At 35.3% G+C, this 20,211-nt stretch overlaps 1 protein-coding gene across 2 annotated transcripts in view; it reads right to left on the bottom strand.

The window, feature by feature from the left end:
• The window catches only part of Gbs-76a (Glycogen binding subunit 76A), a 236,403-nt gene extending 216,762 nt beyond the window's left edge, over window positions 1-19,641 (bottom strand). The window contains exon 1 of one of the 2 annotated variants that reach the window (XR_013083561.1): window positions 19,042-19,305. The gene's annotated coding sequence lies outside the window, so the exon portion shown is untranslated. Of the gene's footprint in view, window positions 1-19,041; window positions 19,306-19,369 lie in introns of those variants that run through there. The other variant, XM_076801754.1, reaches the window with a different exon arrangement.
• Window positions 19,642-20,211: the final 570 nt, after the last annotated feature.

Below are 20,211 nucleotides of genomic sequence, written 5' to 3'. Positions count from 1 at the left end.
TCAAGAAAATTCTGAAAAAATCAGGCATAAACTTGCCAAATTTTATGTTAGCAACCTAACAACATAAAGAAATGCTAAAACTGTCAAAATATAAACTTAGTATCTCATAACTTCTAAAAGAAATCGGCATTTCAAAAGTTTTTCTGTATTTTAAAACTTGGTGTCGAAGCTAAAAATTATGAAAACATTCATAGATGTGCATTCTAATAGCTACAATATGCCTGATTTTTTCAGAATTTTCAATTGAAGAGGATAAGAGAAATTATGGAAGAAACTGATTTTCTTTGTCACACCATTACTACCCCCCATATCGACATGTAAGGTTGAACATGGGCACGAAGTATTTTTTTTTGGACAAGCTATCAAATCGCCTCTCACTTTGTTTTACATGGAATAAGGGATTGATTATTTTTGTGACAGAAAATATATACATGAAGTATTATTAGGAATACTTATCTGTAATAATTATAGGTGGATTGGTGTGCAGTGGAATCATGTATGGCGTTTTCAGTCTTCGTCGCTATCTTCGTCAATTGTCGGTGTTATTTGGTCGTTATTGAAAATTCTGATGAGCAACTCTGCTGGCCGAACTATGTCTGTGTCGTAAAAAAAATGTTAAGTAGATAAGTAATACAGCCCGTAGATGACTAAAGGCCGAAAGTACTCCAAAAATATTTTTCCGGAAAATTATTAAAAAATAGTTTAAACATAGTTAAAAAATGTTTTTACAACAGCGTAACAACAATCATACGGTTAGAAATCGAAGAAACATCTGATTAAAGAAAAAAAAAACTTGGACCGGGGCAGGATTAAAACCTGGTCCAAAAAGTCTTCAGCGGTTCCGCAGTCGGAGACCGTAGCTACTGCACCAACCGGCGCCATTGAAAATACCTTCGAAATATTGGGATATATCCTGCGTAGTATAATTGTCGTTTTTTGTATTACGCAATTTTTAAAGTCTGGACGATGTTTCTCTGAACTTAGGGATGTTTAATATTACATAATATATTTTTACGATAATTATAACTTAGTTTTTCACGGAAAAACGCCGAAAAAAGTGGTTTTTATTTTTTCCTACTATGACGCACCAATCGCAGGAATTTGAAAAAAATTGAGCATAATACTTAGGACAATATCTCATTGCTAAATTAATTCTGTTCTAGTGTCTCTTCGATTTCCATATGAAATCTGCATTTTTTCGTGTTTTTCGATTTTTACAGCCAGAGTTTGCAACCGAAAAATCTGAAAACGACTCGAAGTATGTGGTTTGGTGTCCGAAATGTGTCAGATTTTTTTTCAGAATTTTAAATTGTCATTAAATGGGGAAAATGGGCCAAAAACTGGATTTTCGTTTTTCCTCTATAACTACCCTTACAGATGAGCTATAGGGCTAAAACTTGGCTGAAAGGTATCTTTTTTGGTAGGCTATCGAATGGCGCAAATTGGAATAAAATCCCTTCTTGGGCACATTTGACCCCCAAAACCGGCTATAGCCTTTGTAGAATATGGGAAAAATAGAGAGATTGTGGTACGAACGTTTTTTAACCTCGAGAAAATTCGTTAAACGCGCACAAATTCAAGAAAATTTTAGTTTTTCCAATACCACGCGCGGAAAAAATTTTTTTATAACATGCTATACATCATTTCCCATAGATTTTTTCACGCTGGTTTCAAATCTCGTCTCAAAATTTGTCTACGACCTCAGGATTTTGTAAGAAATACATTTTTGTGACAAAAACTAATGAAGTAATTTTTTCGTTGAAATGAATGGATGGTAATAATCTCCCTATTTTTCCCATATTCTACAAAGTTTCTGCTTTCATTTAAAAAAAACTTCATCGCTCTACCTCATTCCTATCGAAAGTTCTGTGACTTTGAATCCGATTTCGTCCAAATTGCCCATTGTGCGGCAAGTGGTCAATTTGGGGTCAAAAACTGGATTTTCGTTTTTCCTCTGTAACTACCCTTACAGATGAGCTATAGGGCTAAAACTTGGCTGAAAGGTATCTTTTTTGGTAGGCTATCGAATGGCGCAAATTGGAATAAAATCCCTTCCAGGGCCGATTTGGCCCCCAAAACCGGCTATAGCCTTTAATTTGGTTTGGGGGCACTTTTGACATCATCCGGCTACACCCTTTCAGAAAATTATAAACCTTCTGTTGCAGCCCTTATAACGGAGTTTGTTATATTTCCTAAAGTTCGATTAGTAATGCCTTTATCGAAGTGAAGAATTTGGCATACAAATGTGAATTCGAAGGAAGGTGGACGGTTTTATGAGCATCACACTGCGAATTTTATGCATTTCCAGCCGAGTTGCCACATCAAGACTGGTGCTCCAACTCTGATTTCCCCTTCTACCGCGCTATTCCCCCATGCTGCCGCCACGGCCCGGTCACGTGACGCGTTTCGTCTTTGTCGTGCATACTCCGGTACTGGCAGTGAGAGGGTAATTTTTTTTTATCTTTGAAAACTTTGCGTAACATATCATACGTCCCTCATAATCTCAGTTGCAAAAAGTTTCTTAGAATAACGTTCAGTTTACATTAATGTTTCACATTTTAAATCAACAAATTCTGTTTCGTTTATAAGTTCACAGTTTCAAGAAATACATTTTGCTACACAAACAAAAATAAAATAAAGAATGTATGGTATCTGGAAACACAAAATATAACACAATGTAAAAGTGCAATCTTTTCGTTGGAATACGATGGAACCTCTACTAGAATAAGCAATTTTTCGGTTTCTTTTACTAGGTATTTATAATATGTTATACATACATGGAGAACAGATCGCGTTCAACTTTCTCATACTGGAACCTGTTCAAGATTGTCTCTGGCAGGAAGTACCCTAGATAACGTTTCGTTAACTCCTTTTAACACTATTCCTACCGACACTTCACGTATACCTATTCCTACCGCGACCGGTCAAATGACCGGTCTTTAGCACAACTTATATTTTTTAATATAGAATGAAGATAATAGCCAATTTGAGAGTATAAGAATATAGTTTCTTTTATTTAGGAGTATATATAATGTACATTTTACTCGTTTTCACCGCATAATATTTTGTTTACTATACCCTGTTGGGCCTGATGCTCCCCTACAAATATTATGAATAGGTACTCTTCCAGGATTAGACCCTTCTTTTACTTCTTGCCAAACAGTTCCGTCTACAGCAGTTTCGATTACCTCTTCCTCATTCTCACTATCGGAACTAACTAAAAATCTACGTACGTTCGAAACATTCTCTTCGTCCTCATCGGTGTTCGAGTCGTTCTCAAATAGATCATAATTTTCCGTATTGTCATTTTCAATATCAAAAATTTCGAACGTCTTGACATTTTGGGAATAAATATTCAAGGGATAAAATGAAAGATAAAATGTGAAACTTACTACGAAGTATTGTTGGTTCGTTCACTTTTTTGAAAATGACACTTATAACACGTAATACAATAGAAAATAAAAGTAGAATAATAATAGAATAAAAATACAAAATAGTAAAAGACTGCCGAATATGCTCCTTGTAACTATCACGGTTTGATGCTCTCTGCTCAGGTCACAAGACTTTACTGATTTGAATTCGTGAGAAGACAGAGGCATCCCCTTCGGCTATGATTTTATTTATTTTACAGTCATAGTAGATAAGACGGTGTAAGAAAATCCGAGGTTCTGGACCTCTTCGGATACCAATCAGGCAAATAAACACCGCGAGGACGATAGGCGAGCGAGAACTGTAAACACTTTGAAATGCCGTAAAGCAGTCCCTGGAAGGCACTTTTCGGCTAAAACGTGCCACAACTGCATTACTTTTCGTTTGTAACGACTTTATAGTTTGGGAATTGAGTCTTTGAAAGAATACTATTACAAAAAGATATAAATCGTTCTACCGGTCAAATGACCGGTCGTGGTAGGTAAGACAGATTACAAATTTTTCTCAGAAAATAAACAATAAAAAAAAGAAGTAAATATTGAAAAATGTATTATACGCATATTTTAGGAAAAGTCGTGGTTTAAAGGCGATTCAATTACGTTGTATATAGAAAATTCTAATCGAAATTTTAAAAACGGTCATTTGACCGGTCGCGATAGGAATAGTGTTAACAAAGATCGAATTGAGGGCCGATTTAATTGGAAGCGACAAAAAGTAGAATGTGACCCTCCATAACATCAGATTATGAACAGAGCACCCTATTCATCTGGAGGGTATATAAACCCTTGCATTTTTACTCTCTTAGGTTAGTAATTGTGCAATATCGCAAGAGTCAATAGTCCTGATAGTCCGTTATACTTCTAGGTGCAACATTTGTAACACTTATTTCAATCAGAATATATACGTGTTGTTTGGTAAACCGTGAAATCTTTAAAACCCTGAATTAACGTCCAATATCCTAATCTAGTAATTGAATGTTCCTATACGATACAATCTTACCGCTCGGATTGTATCAATTAAATTATATTAATTGCGAGGCCTACTAACTATCCTAGCGACTCCCTGATTTCGCATCAGGTTCGTTCGCGACATACTATAGTCCAAACAGAGATTTCTCCAACCTAGTGGCTCCCCAATTTCGCATTGGGTTCGTTCACGAAGTTTTACCGTCCTAGCAGCTTCCCGGTTTCGCACCGGGTTCATCTGCGTTTGATTCGATTCCTAGAGGCTCCCTGACATCGCGTCAGGTTCATCACGAAACCATATTCCTGAGGTAATAACCCTTCGCCAGCCTCTCGCGCTACTCGCAGCCCTGGCTCGTTACAATATATATATATATATATATATATATATATATATATATATATATATATATATATTTATATTTATATTTATCATAAACATTTGTATTTGCATATATAAATATCTCTAATTTAACTATCACTGTTTATTTTTCATATCAAAATTCTGCGTTTCTTGTAATTAAGCAGTGAAATGTTGAATTAAAATTGTAATGAACGGACCTTTTAACGACCTAACGGGTATAAGTAAGAGTGTTAATCTATTATCGTTATTGAACGCACTCATCGAATGCACAGAATGGACTATGTATTAATATGAACTTGTCACGCGTTCAGCGCATGATAACCGCACGACGCGACGATTATTTTAAGACGTCTCAACTATGAGGATTCGTGGTTTTCTTGCAGACTGCTGATAGCAAGATGACGTCTCGATATACAAAATGACGCCCAAAAAGATGTTACAACATTTAAGTATTTCATCGTCGAAAGATCTACTCGCGTGGTCCATCGGGATTATTCCTTATGGGCTGATGACAAAATATTGTTTTTTTTTTGTCAGCTAGTAGCCTTGCAACAATGCGTACTTGCATCTTATCTAGAATGCGAAAACCATGAAACAAGAACTCTAATGCAACTTTGCAACTACTGGCACAACTATCGTAATGTAACTTCTTAATAATAATTTCTTTCACTGTGTTGAATACAATTAAATAACTATAAAGAATAAATAACTCTAAGTAAATAAAAGAAGAGTAAATGTTGTGGTAAAAATTTTAGTGTATTTAGTACAAAAGCAACCTATAATTAATATGACATATTTGATGAACATAATCAATATTATGATAAAGGTGTAACCTACGAATATAATTAATTAATTGTTGGCTGAAGTGCGTGATCAATGTAAGCAATGACGTATGCTGTATATGATGTATGATCGATGTGTGCAGCACAATGAATGTTGTAATGTATGTAAGAGTTATTGTCTTTTGTTATTCCTTCGTTTGTCTTCATGAAATGTTGTTCATATTTATATTTTGTTGTTCCATAAAATACATTTGTTACTAGTTATTGCGTAAATACTCTGCGTCAATTGTGTCATTAATAAATCCATTAAATTAAATAATTCTGTAGAACATAAACTTTCAGCAGTTATTATAATATAATTACCCCCAAATGAGAACGTTCTTATACATTGATAAACTTTTATGAACTACAGATGAATGAGCAACTACAATTTGTATACTAATGGGTCGCAGTCATAATAATCATAAAATAATTAGTTTAATTAATCCGAAAGTGGTAAACTAAAATTTTTATGAAAAATTTATATTATTCATAAATATCCGTAAGTAGGTATCTAATTGGATGAATAGACGTGGCTCTAAAGTTATTGAACCAATAAATTATAGTGATGTTTGAAACTGAGAATAATAATAGCTCCCGTGAAATTACTTCGAAATAAAATAAGGATATAACCAATAATTAAAATATGACCGTATCAAATTTTTTCTAACAGTAATAATATTTTATTAACTCGTTATTGATTTTAATATATTTATAAATTAGTTTTAGAGTAGCCATGGCCAAGATTAGGGATTGAAACAAAAGAATAACATAGTAATAACCAATATAATAGTCTGATCGTCGTATGGCGATCATAAATTGATTCTATTCTTAGAACAACCATAAAAATCAAAAACAGTCATAGCTGCAACATCAACTTGTTTCTTTGATGTTGGAGTTGAAGTTATGGCATAATAAAAAAGGAACAGTAAGATATATATTTGTAAAAATCAAAGGAAAATAGTGGAATGTACAGATACTGACAATTTTAATGTATTCACAATTTTATTTTTCAGATAATATTTTATCTTACGATATTGTATTATCTGCTTGGTATAACTGGTTTCCAAGTTCCGTCCTCGATTTAACAAAATAGGCAAATAAATTAAATTAAATTAAATTAAATTAAATTAAATTAAATTAAATTAAATTAAATTAAATTAAATTAAATTCGATTCGATTCGATTCGATTCGATTCGATTCGATTCGATTCGATTCGATTCGATTCGATTCGATTCGATTCGATTCGATTCGATTCGATTCGATTCGATTCGATTCGATTAAATTAAATTAAATTAAATTAAATTAAATTAAATTAAATTAAATTTATTTAGATTACTTAAATAAATTAGATAAATTGAACGTTCAGAGCGATTAAGTGAAGGATGACCAAAACAATTAAGCGTTTCGATTAATAATCGATGTGCCACAGTGAGTATGAAAACATTTGTAACACGCGTAGAAATCTTGTAATTGTAAGGAAAATCCCGATGGCTAATCGGAACAGTCGAGAATAGTGGTAACAATGCTATCTTCTGTTTGAACGATCGAAGTGCGCGTATGTATGTACGTATACTCTAGGAAGAAACGCCACGCGGTCGGTACATGGCACAATACCACGGAAGAACAACGGATACACATTAATTGACCAGAGGATAGAATGATACGCGGGAAGATCAGCGAACATAATGATTGATTTTTACATTTCCGCTTATGGTACAAAGAAATCGATCACACGTGCTATCTTTCTCTTGGGAAACAACGGAAACAATACAGTGAGTCACATGAGTATTCATACCCACTTTAAAAGAGAATAGCTTTCTTAAAAGTGGACCAAACGACCTGGATCCTTTTGAGAAGTTAGAATGCTATCCCCTGACAAAAATTATTCGTTCAAACAAATCCAGTGTCTATCATTGTAATTATTCATATTTTCAATGTGTAAAAATATTTCCATTAACGATATAAGTAAATGCTGAAAATATTCATATAAAAATAAATATGTTTATTTTTGTCATAATGCACAGAAAGAGCAAATTAGACACTGATTTAAAGGAAGGTTTACTTACTCGCAAGCATTCAGAACATTTTCATGACAATGAATATTGTCAATTTCACTGTTATAAATATTAAAAAGTGTTCTATTACTTTGTTATGTTATTGGCATTTTCTTATAATTTTTCTCATATTGGTAAACAATTTATTATTTTATATTTCGTAAAAAGAGTAGGTTAGGGGTAGTTATTTTACAAACGCAATTTTTCAATTTTCAATACAGGCCCACATTTTTTGTCGTCTGTACGTTCGTGTTATTTTAAAACTCTACTCTTCGTCTTCCAAGTGTACCTTGAATATTTTTAATTCGGATAAAAGCTCTTTCATCTCATGAACTTAAAAAACTTCAAAATTTATATATTAAATTTTAAATTTCATTTTAATTTAAAAAATTTGTTCTAATTTTATTTTTTTTTATATTTTAAATTTTTATCTTTTTACTGATATTATTGTCACCCCTTTTACATTTTTCTAAGATTATCACACGCCCAAGTTTATTACAATATAAATTGATAGCAGATTTAAAATTGGATAGAATGAGAATACGATGTAACACTTTCGGCTATTGATTGCATTAATTTGTTCGACACTCGAGAAAGCTCTTAAGTGTTAGCGCTTAAGTAAAGGTCTGAACGCGATCGAATCTTGACTGATCTATTAGCGCGCCTCCTTCGATCGTATTTGCAAATTGATCGGAAGCACTTGTGAGTTTTTTTAATTAACGACGAAATTATCATTAATACATAACACTGTACAACTCTAAATTTGATCTGCAATAACTGTTGGGTGATTCTTATAGACTTTGTCATTCTAAAGCCCAATCCGAAAGCAGAATTGCTCTATCACGCAACGTTTTCGAAAAACATTGGTTTTTGTAAAAATGTATGGTTGTGATAAAAAAAATGAGGTGTTACGCAAAAACCAAATATGCGAGAAAGTTCAGGTTTGAGTCCAAAGATAGAGTTGTAAATGCTTGTTAAAGTTTGAAAAATAACTGACGCAAGTACTTTATACGTTCCATTTTTGTATTTATATGAAAGATCCTTTATCTCGCAGGAATTTACTATACAGGAATGAATTCTACAAACATTTCTGGTAAAGAAACCATTCACGAAAAGTATTTGGTTCAGTTAGTATATGAGTAGATCAAGAAAATATTCATTGACAGCTTGTGTGCGACGTGTTCGCGCCACGCGGTCATTGCAGCCTTTTCTCGACTCGCCCGGACCGTAACTACGCGTAGTCGACGTTGGTACCAATCAAATATGTCTTTCTAACTATGCAAAACTATAAAAATACGAGATATATTCACATTTTATTGTGGAAATGCTTAAGAAAGAAAACTAAATACAACTGAAGAGCTCAGGGCAACAATCGATCAGCTCGATTTAGATATGACTGCCCACTTACGAGGGAACATATTCAGTTGATACAAACCGATTTTGATGAAACATATGTGAGATATACAGTAAGGAGCAAAACTGATTACACACTATTTGAAACAGCATAACTTTTTAAAAATTAGATCAAATGACTTGAATGTTTTTGAGAAGTTAGAAGGATTAGTTTATTAGACGAGGTGTCAAAAATTTTTGAAAAAAATTTGAATTGGTCGGAATCGTGAAAGAAATAGGAAAAATTGGTTTTTTCAGCTTTTTTATCAGAGCCTGTATTGAAAAATTAAAAAATGTGTTCTATTGACTCGAATAAATTATATTCATGCTGAAAATTTCATGGATATTGGTTACTTCGTTTACGAGTTATAAACGATTAAAAGTGCGACTTTTAGTCGACAATCGTGAAAAATGGCAATGTGCCCACTTTTAATCGTTTATAACTCGTAAACGAAGTAACCAACATCCATGAAATTTTCAGCATGAATAAAATTTATTCGAGTCAATAGAACACATTTTTTAATTTTTCAATACAGGCTCAGATAAAAAAAGTTGAAAAAACCAATTTTTCCTATTTCTTTCACGATTCCGAACAATTTAAATTTTTTTCAAAAATTTTTTACACCTCGTCTAATAAACTAATCCTTCTAACCTCTCAATAACATTGAAGTCATTTGATCTAATTTTAAAAAAGTTATGTAGTTTCAAATAGTGTGCAATCTGTTTTGCTCCTTACTGTAGTTCTTCGAAAAATATTTGACACGTGTTTTTTTTTATCGGAAACCATCCACTTTGAAGAAAACAGCCCTCAAAGTTGGAGGCCATAACCACATTTTTTGAGATATCTCTGAAACCAGAGGTCGAAAAAATTAAATTTTTTTTTCAAATTCTGTGTTTTCTAATGGGAAAAGTAGTGGCGCAAGGAAATTTTGACAAAAGTTTTTTGTTTAAACTATATATTAAAAATTTGAATTTTTTGCAGTTTCTCTTATTTATTGTTAGTTCATTTTAATGTAAACTCGGATGTGGGATCTTTCATCCAAAATAGGGGATACGTGTTTTAGGATTTTTTTCTTCTTGCCATTTAACAATAATTATGCATAATAAAAGATAGTGTGCAGCTGGATTTACGATAAATTCCTTTGGCAAAACTGCATATTAGGAGGAAATTGATATTATTAATCATTTAACAATCATTTTTATGCATAAATATTGTTAATTTTTTTTTTAATTTATTAATTTTATTGTTAAATTTCATTTTTTGTGAGTAATTAATATTAAATGTGTTACGTATGGAGACGTGTCTCCACGTTCATTTCGATTAGAAGTTCTAATCTCTTTTCTGAAAACGAAAAGCGTCCCAACAGGCCCCTTGTCTAATGATTGTACTCCGGCTGGACGCAGCTGGCACGAAGCATGATTCAGTAACAGCACCGTACGATTTCCTAATATGGAAATCTTCAAAACATCCCCTTCTGGAATGTTTTGTCAAGATAGTCTTTGATAGGAAACATCCTGGCTAACCCTTCGTTTTACGTCTATAAACAAAGATCCAGCTGCAAACCTTAAACTCACTAGAAACGACAAATACGAGTATGCGACCGTAAAATAAAACAGATACATTCCCCTCTCATTTTTAGGGTATATAAACCCATGCATTTTCATCCTCTTTGGTTAGTCGAGAAGCGGTTCAGTCAAGATTCAGACGCGGTTCAGTACTCGTGCAGTCACGTCGCGTCAAGTCTAGTGAGATCGGGTTAAAGTCCCTTTCGAATCAATTCGTAACCTTATAGATTCCGTTAGTTCGGTATATATTCTATTTGGCATTTAACAATCGCTATCTAACCCCGCATTGCCAGTGCGTCAACACCGTGCATCATAGGTAACAATTTCTCTAATTGTACACTTATCTACATCCACTCGCGACACAAACAATTACACTTGTAACTATTCCAAATCAGAATATATTTGTCTTGTTTGTTAACTCGCGTAATCTACAACCTTTAATAATTGCCTGATATCCTAATCTAATAATTGATCGTTCCCACATGATACAATCTTACCGCTCGGATTGTATCAATTAAATTATATATAAGTTACGAGGCTTACTAATCTTAGATTCAATTCAACGAAGATTTCTCCAACCTAGTGGCTCCCCGGTTTCGCATTGGGTGCGTCCACGAAAATTATACCATCCTAGCGGATCCCTGATTTCGCATTGGGTTCTTCCGTATCCTAGCAGCTCCCTGGTCTCGCATCAGGTGCGTCTGTGAGTTATCCACCTTCCCTTTATATCGGGTTCGCCGCGTGTCTCTCCTAGTGACTCCCCGATTTCGCATTGGGTGCGTTCACGAAGTTTCATCCTCCTAGTAGCTCCCCGGGTCCGCATCAGGTGCGTCTGCGTTTGACTCCAACCTCCCAGAGGTTCCCTGATTTCGCATCAGGTGCGTCCTCGACGTCAACTATCCTAGCGGCTCCCCGATCTCGCATTGGGTGCGTCCGCGTACCTAACTAACAAATTGAAACCATATTCCTGGGGTAACAGCCCCTCGCCGGCCTCTCGCGTTGCTCGCAGCCCTGGCTCGTAACAAATGTACATTAGTAACCAAAATTAGATTCTTGTAACAAATTTTGCCATGGCCGCAGTTTGTAGAGTGCCAAAAATCGAAAAATATAATATTAATTGTGCATGAGTATTGCAATAAAAATTCTGTATAATGGAAAGTACTCTCCAAGGTATATGCATTCTTTTTAAATTTTCAACGGTAGTTTTATTTATTATTTGCATATGTACCTTCAAATGAACATATAACAAAAACGGCAAAATATATCCTGAGATTCTTATATATTCGCATATATCACTTGTTATAGTTTAAGAATTTTATAGTTTTGTTTGCAACTAACTGCTACTCTTAATTTTAGGAACTTCTGAAGTGCCCATACCTTTCCTTTAGGATCTATTGTGAAAAATTTATTGATTTCTTTTTAAATTTAGCTGCATTGTTAAATTTCAATTTCTGTGAATAATTAACAATACATATACATCCGTAAAAAAATTTGGATATTCGTGTATATCACGATATGAAATACATTTCTATTGCCAAAAATGCGTATTAGGATGGAAATTGTTATTAATAATCATATAATAATAATTTTTATGCATAATACAATTTTGCAATAATTATATATCAATCATTTTTATGTATTCTTAATTTGCTTCAATAAATGTTTTATATCTATTGGAAAAGTAATAAGAATGTCAGGATAAATCGAGATTGTTTGGAAGAACGTGAATGGGGATCACATTCAACGTACTGTGAATGAGTCGAATAGCGAATAGCGATTTGTTAAGTTTTTTAATTTTGTTTACTACTATTATAATTTGTTTAAGCTTCTTATTATTAATTTTACATATGGTTCATTTATTATTAATATCGTTCTAAATTTATTAGTTTTTATAAATAAATGTTTTTTTATGAAAATTGCTAATTTCTTTATGAATTATATTGGTAAATTTCATTTGCTGTGAATAATTACTTATAAACCGGGTGGTTCACATTCAAAATGTTAGAGAGAAAAGTTGTACTGTTAAAGGGGGCAAATATGGTGGTATAAAAAAATGTTCTGATTGTAGTCGTTTTCAAGGTCTTTTGAAAGTCATCGATGATTTTTAAATAGCCCCATATATTTTTAACTTCGCAGTGTTGTAGCTGATGTCAAGATGAGTTGAATGATGTGGTACACTATGACCTTCAACTGACTTTGAACTAGAAAATTTATGATAAAGCAACGGTAACTTCAAAATGTGCAATCATTTTATTTGAATTAAATTACATGTTCGAAATTATGACCTTGTGCAGTAACACAAACATTTAAACGTTTTACAAGGCAATCAATTGTACTTTCAACTGTTTTTGTTGGAATTGATTTACAAGATCTAGTTATTCTTTCTTGTATGTTTTCTGGTGTAGTCGGTTGATCACAATCTACATCATCTTTGAGTGTTCCCGACATGACAAAGTTATAAAAAATTTCGAAACTTATCATCCATAGCAAAATAAAGTTTCAGAATCCAGTTCTAATTATTAAATATTACGCTAAAATATTGGAAACTACATTCTATAGAGGGTGGTCCACGCAATTGTTTCAGGCTGTAACTCCGTTACCAGTGTATTGGTTACCGAAAAATGTCAAAGGAGAAAGATGAATGATTAAAAAATTACTATATTACATTCGTAGGACCATGCTGTTTTCTTTTAAAATGCAATGGAGCATGTGCATTTAGAATGAATAGTTTATACGATCCCCTCAGGGTTACAAATTCAATTACCTTTCCCCATACAATCCTTTGCTCCGCTCTTAACCTACTTTAATCTAACTTATCGCTTACTTGAGCACGTACACGCGAGAGAGAGAGAGAGAGAGAGAGAGAGAGAGAGATTGTCATTTATCTTAAAACTACATACAGTAAAATAAACTCAAATAATCCGCATTTTGACAGTTACATAACATAAAATAAACTAAAGTAACGATAAAGTAAAAAATACATTTTGTAACATAATAAAAAGAATAGCAATAAAAATAAAAATAAAAAACCATAACAAGTAAAAAAAAAGGAAACTTAATCTATCTTCCCCTCACCCCTCCTTTCACACACACACACTCACACCTATGCCCCCCTTCCCTAACCAACGGACCCCCTCTTCCGGTCGGTCCCCATTCACCCCCATTCAGTACTTCACTTGCACGATCCCTCCATTCCTCCACCCTCCTCATCCACTTCTCCCCTCCCCCCTCATCATCCAACACTTCCCACATCTTCTCCAGCCATCCTCTTTCCTCATCCATTCTTCCCACACATGCTCCCATGTCTCAATCATCCAACCACACATTCTACACTTTCTCTCCTCTTCATTCAACCAATATTTCCCCTCTCTCATACCCTTTCCTAATCTAAATTTCGCCACCCTCTGCCACCTACTCTCTCCCCATCCTTTCTTCAAGTAACCCGGCAAACGCTCCCCCTTTACCATTCCATACCACTTATTATATCTTGAGTTCCTCATCCTTTCCCGCCTTTCCTCCCTCTGCCTTTCCTTCTCCCTTTTTACCAGTTCCTCACTTACCTTCTCTCTCCTCTCCTCCATCATTTCCTCCACCTCCTGCACTGTCCAACCCCTCTCCTCAAAGAAGTCCCGTCTCTCCTTCTCCCACCCTTCCCTTACTCCCCCCCTCCTATCCCTCCCTCTCATCTCTTCCCAACACAATCTTGCTAATTCCCCTCCTTTGCCCTCTCCTAACTTCTTTTCATACCCCCATGCTCTTAACCCCTTCCCGCCCTTCCCCTCAATAACTCTCTCTGCAATTCTTCCCTAACCATGTACCCTGGTGTGCACCTTTCTACTCCTAGCACCCACTTTAGGTATCTCTCCTGCATCCTTTCCATACCTTCCCTCTCTTACCACTCCCACATTTCCACTCCGTAGCTCATCACCGACCATACTAACTTATCGAAAAGCGAAATCCTCCTACCCCAGTCCTTTCCAAATCTCCAATTCCCTATTCCCCACACTTACTGCCGCACCCTTCCTTATCCTTTCCGCCACTGGAGCATGTGCATTTAACAATGGCTTTTTAAAAATTAAAATGTATGTTTCTTTAACATAGTTGGATTTCTTCCGCCATTCTACGTAAAGAAGTATTGGATCGATATCTAATTTTCTTTGTGATGTATTTTTCTAAATTATCATTAATTTATGAACATCATTAAAATACGACGTAGACAGAATAGTAATCTCAATATAAAAATAATTTAACATTTAGTTTTAGAAAAATGATTTAAAACATAAATATTATACTGCCTCAATGATTACTGTGTTCCAGACTTTAATTTATTGAGTCCAGTATACAAGAAGAAAGAGAGCTCTAATTGGCAAACAATACATCATAATGATCTACGACTATTTCTTCTCTGTGTTTGTTCACTTTTCATTCATATACATACATTATGTATCGCAGACAAAATATTATTCCCGTGTTCGGGCATTTCATATTACATTATATGTTCTTTTGTGTTTAAGAGGTGCGTTCACCATAACTACATTTAACATCCAAAAGTATTTTGAAAAGTGGGTCAAAACCAAGTTTATTAATTTCGAAGCCATAATGTAATTTCTTATGATAAAAAAATGTGTGCAACCTAAAATAATTAAATAAAATAAAACTACCTGAGGGAATGCACTATTAAATGTAAAGGTTGAATAATGATTATTACCATGAACATAAATCACAGTGATATTCAAATTTAGTAAAAATGGTGGAAGCAAGTCCGTTAATAGATTATTAGGAAATGAGAAAACTTCTTCAGTCATAGCAAAAATTTTATTACTGATCATCAAGTAATGTTCATTTAAAATTCTGCAGACTTGTATAAAATATAATTAATCCTCGTATGCTGCACTCTCTTGTGAACCCAACTCTGCATAACGATATTCACTTCTACATATTATACAATATTGCAAAGTGCTTGCACTGGCCTAATATGTTTCTTTAACTTCTTTTCGACATTTGAATATTGTAATATCAAATTACAGTTACTCGCAAACAATTGGATTAAAAACACCGGGTTTTAAAAATTGAGAAAAAGAACAAAAATCTTGGATATTTTACTAAACTTGAGAAACTCACTAGTTCAAATTAAAGAGAATTTGAACAGATTATAATAGTTCTTATACTTGTTTCCTGGAAAACATAAATTACATCTGAAACACAAAATCATGAAATTTTAAAACATACCTAATAATTCTCAAAAATTTTTGTAACGACTATTACCACTATTGTAATTTAAAAAATGTGTTAATTTCAAAATATTTGTAATAACTACTTTTCAAATCGAAATTTACCATACAACCAGCAGGGATACTTTAAAATTTTCAAAATTTTTGTTATGACTACACTGCAGATGTCCATGCAATTTTCTATTTTTTAAAGAAATATTAACAAAGTGTAATGAATATCACATGTTTACTGGTAATAGCTTCTAGGGATAAAACTATTGAAGTATTTATTCAATCTATTAAACTTTTTATTAAACTATATTCCAATGCTTTTCTAAACATTTGTATGTCATATCAATAAAAGTGCTGTTTAATTTAAAAATATTCACGATCACTTATATTCTTCTTTAAACAAATGTGAGAAGTACCATTCATTATTTAGGGTGTGTTTAATACCATTAAATCTTCACAGAATTTTTGAAAAGTTCTTAACGTGACATTCCGTAAAAACAGCGTAACATTGCAGGGTTAATTAACGAATGACAGATTGCCGTGTCAGTGTCGAAATTAAATTCTTCTCACAAGTCAAAGATGTAAACAGTCGCAAATAATTTTCGCTCGACTACAGCACCTCGAGTGAAAAGAACTGAACTCGAAATGGTTCGAACGATTAGACAAGCTATCGAGTCTCGGTGTTACCGCCAATTGGATTCCTCCGTTTCTTCGTGTCGACGTGTGCTGTCAACTTTCAGGGAAATCGCAAAATGCAATCATTAATGCACACTTTTATCGACGATACACGCTACATAATTTTGCGTTATCGTGGAACGAGATACAGGAATGTAACGCAAACAGAGAAATCGCATAATTCATCCCCTCCGCGTCTCAAGACGAGAATTCACTCTCTGGCCGTGCATTCCAATTGATAGACAATACTGTTTGAAGTTCGACACATACATCAGTACAGGTTCAGCAAAAGTCATCGATGATAGACACGATGGCAGTCATTACGTAATGGTAAAATAATAGTACAAGCAAAAATATACTTCTTGTTCGATCACGTGCGCGTTCCTCGTGTCGTTATTTATAGTTTGAAGTCTGCAGCTGAATCTATATTTTAAACTTGCAAACAGAGTATCGAGAAAAATTGAAGGAATGAAAAATGAATAAAAAGTCACAGTCGATATTGCTGAATTGCGGATCCTTATGCAGTACAAAAGTTTTCTGGGTCGTGTCGAAGAAATGGGAGCCAAATAGAAATTTCTGTTTTTTCTTTAGCCCTGAACCGTTCCTCGCATTACTAACTTTTAATTGTTCCTTGATGTCACATTGATACAATGACCAATGACTCCAACTTTCTTGCATGTTACAGATCCTAATCAAATTTGGTACAATGAATATATCAACGTAAAAATTAATTTTAAAACCTGCACAAATAACTCCGTCACCCACATATGGGTGACGTGGCATTCAACGTGTTAAGCAAACTCAAAATAAATGATGATGTTTTCATATTCACTAACAGGAAAATGTAAACAAGCCGGAAATGAAAACATACGAAAATCTATAAATTTTTTTAATATATCAAGTTCATGATCAGAGTAATGATAATAATCATAATATAATACATTTTGTGAATTATGATACGTCCCTGTTGGGTGTATAGTAATTTTTATGTTTCATATTTTGAATTTAGTTATGTTTTCAGATAAGCAAATGTAGAATTCGTTGTCATTTTTTTTTAATTTGCTTAATTTTACTTCGATAATTAACCAACAATCTAAACTAACGCAATCTTTTAGTTGTTTTTTCATGTTTTGAAATTTAAGAAAGGTACGTACGCTCACTTTCGTGTACAAATGCACATTTGGTATCTAACACTTTAACCCCTTCCCGTGCCATTTAGCTCGATTAAATCCGGGCCCAAGCGGTAGGGGTCAACGTGCGGTAAACAGACCAGAATGATGCTCGAAAACAGTTGCAATACTAGCCGAAATATAAATACCTGCGAGACAGATTCGTGATGTTTACGTTTGGCAGATTTTCAGACCACGAGTCCTACTCGTGATGTTGACGTTTCTGCCAAAATCTTCATCCCGAGTCAGACTCCTTAAAGTACGGGAAGGGGATAAAGTTGTTCATAAAACAACAATATTTGTTGGTTGCTTACTAAATTTTTTTAAACAACTGAGGCCACCTGGACCTTTGAAACCAAAACACTTCTAAGAATAAGGTCATGACGCCACATTAAGTGATCAACAAACGATTTCGTAATCAATCACAGCTAATTACGAACGAATTATTACACCAAACACAAAGTAAATGCTATAGCTAAATTTCAAGCGTCGTTGAAACGTTTCCTATAATAACAATTACAAAAGCACGCGTCAAAATACATAAGAAACACTAAATTATGTTCATCAAAAACTAATTTTTTAAATATTATCGCTTCACTGCCCCCAAGTTGTATTCGATTTAAATAATAAAACAAAAAAGCAATCGCATTGTGTAACTTCGAAGTAAAAATAAATTTGAACAAAAACGCATGAATTACATATCTGCGGATCTATCTTAATTATACTTAAGCCACAAAAGTTCTCAGTGAATATGTACAAACACAGAGCAACCCCCAATTTGAATAATATTTTAATGTGTTATCAACTGTGGCTTTCGTAAATACTAAAAATCTAACCTAAACCAAACGCATTGATTAAACTAAAATTACGTTTAGGGTTAGGGTTTTCTAGAAGTTGGGATGCAGACGAAAGGGGTCCACCCACGCTTTAAAAAACGAAGTAGGTAAGCTAAACATTTGAAAAGCTTTTTTGGATAATAATTTGTTAATATACGGTGACCCGCAATTAAAATCACCACAACACTACTTAGAGTGATGGCCTCGCCAACACATTCCAAAATCATCCAAACGAAAAGTTGCTTCGTTTTCATAAATACTTATCGAAAACAAAAACAACTAGTCACGCGTCAAAATACAGACAAGACACTACCGCGACGGAAGCTCTTAGTTTTACAGTCACGATTTCACTATCTCTCGATTGCACTAAATAATGAAAAAAAAAACAAAAACTCCGATCTGTAAACCACATTTAAACAACACCATGCGAGCCGTATACTTTTGGCTCAGCCATCAGTGCGCTATAAAAACCATAAAAATCCAAACTGCACCACAGACAAATTTGTTCACTCATCCAAACTCAACAAAAGTAATCAATAAAAATTCACCAGAGTCCGACAAAATTTCACGATGGTTGTGTGAACACATGGGACTGAAATAATAAAAATTGCCCCCACCAGTCGCCACATATCCTCGCGCACCAGGAAACAATCAAGTTCGTGTGCGAGAAAGGAGAAGCTATCTCAAGCGACCCCCTCTGGCCGACTCGCATGAGCGCAGGCGAGGGTACACACTGCGCGACACCGTTGCCATTCGAGAATTCGAAGCGTGACGACGCGGCGCGACGACCGTGCGGCCCCTGGATGCTGTTTACCCGGTAGCGCGCGCGCACGCGGGTAGCCCTAGCTTGAAGGGCGCTTTCCGGCTTTCACTCACCGACTTTCCGCCTGGCAGTGGTGTTGCGGACCCGTCCAGGGCGACCGGAAGTGGAGGACACTGTTACAGCTCGCAGTCGGGCAATCAGGCAGTCGAAGACACTATTTCCGCGGACGATATATCAGGAGGGGGGGAGGGGGTCGAACCGAGGTAGAGCTCCGAACTCGAGGAGGCAAAAGCGTGCTCCGCGTGGCCGTACGTGCGTCCGGCGTAAAAATGACGAGGACGGGCGTCCCGTCGCACGACCGCCGGCACAAGGGCGTCGAAGGTCGCAGCTGCGCGTCGAGCCGTGCCGAGCTGAGCCCAGGAGCGGCATGCACAGGTGCGTCCCTCTAACGCTATACGCCACGACCGCGACCGCGACCATAAGCGCGATTTGTAAATTGCCCACGAGCAGCACCGTTGTCTACGAACACCCTCCTATGTCTGACAGGCCGGATCAGAGAGGGGAAACGTAAAAAGACTGGCTTGTGAACCCGGTCTAAATGCGGCTCCCTGGGTGTACATACTGCGCCGATGACGTATCTGCGCTCGGGATATCGCGAAGTTGAGACAGGGCCGATGCTGAGGAGTATTCTGGTGGTGCTGCGCGCTACGAACGCTGACGAGTGTCGCCAGATTAAGACTTGTCTCCCACTCTACCCTTCACCTTCTACGACGCTATTTCCCCATTTTCCGGCGTTCAGCTTCCCCACGCTTCGACTAAGGTCCGGTCACGTGATGTATTTCATCTCTGTCGTGCAATGTGTCACAATGTCATATGAATAGTAATGACAGAGAGAGAGAGAGAGAGAGAGAGAGAGAGAGAGAGAGAGAGAGAGAGAGAGAGAGAGAGAGAGAGA

Source organism: Halictus rubicundus, chromosome 16 (assembly GCF_050948215.1).
Source record: "Halictus rubicundus isolate RS-2024b chromosome 16, iyHalRubi1_principal, whole genome shotgun sequence".
In the NCBI taxonomy this organism is placed as follows: domain Eukaryota; kingdom Metazoa; phylum Arthropoda; class Insecta; order Hymenoptera; family Halictidae; genus Halictus; species Halictus rubicundus.
The sequence above is the reverse complement of the archived record's forward strand: the minus strand, read 5'-3'. Positions and strand labels throughout refer to the sequence as shown.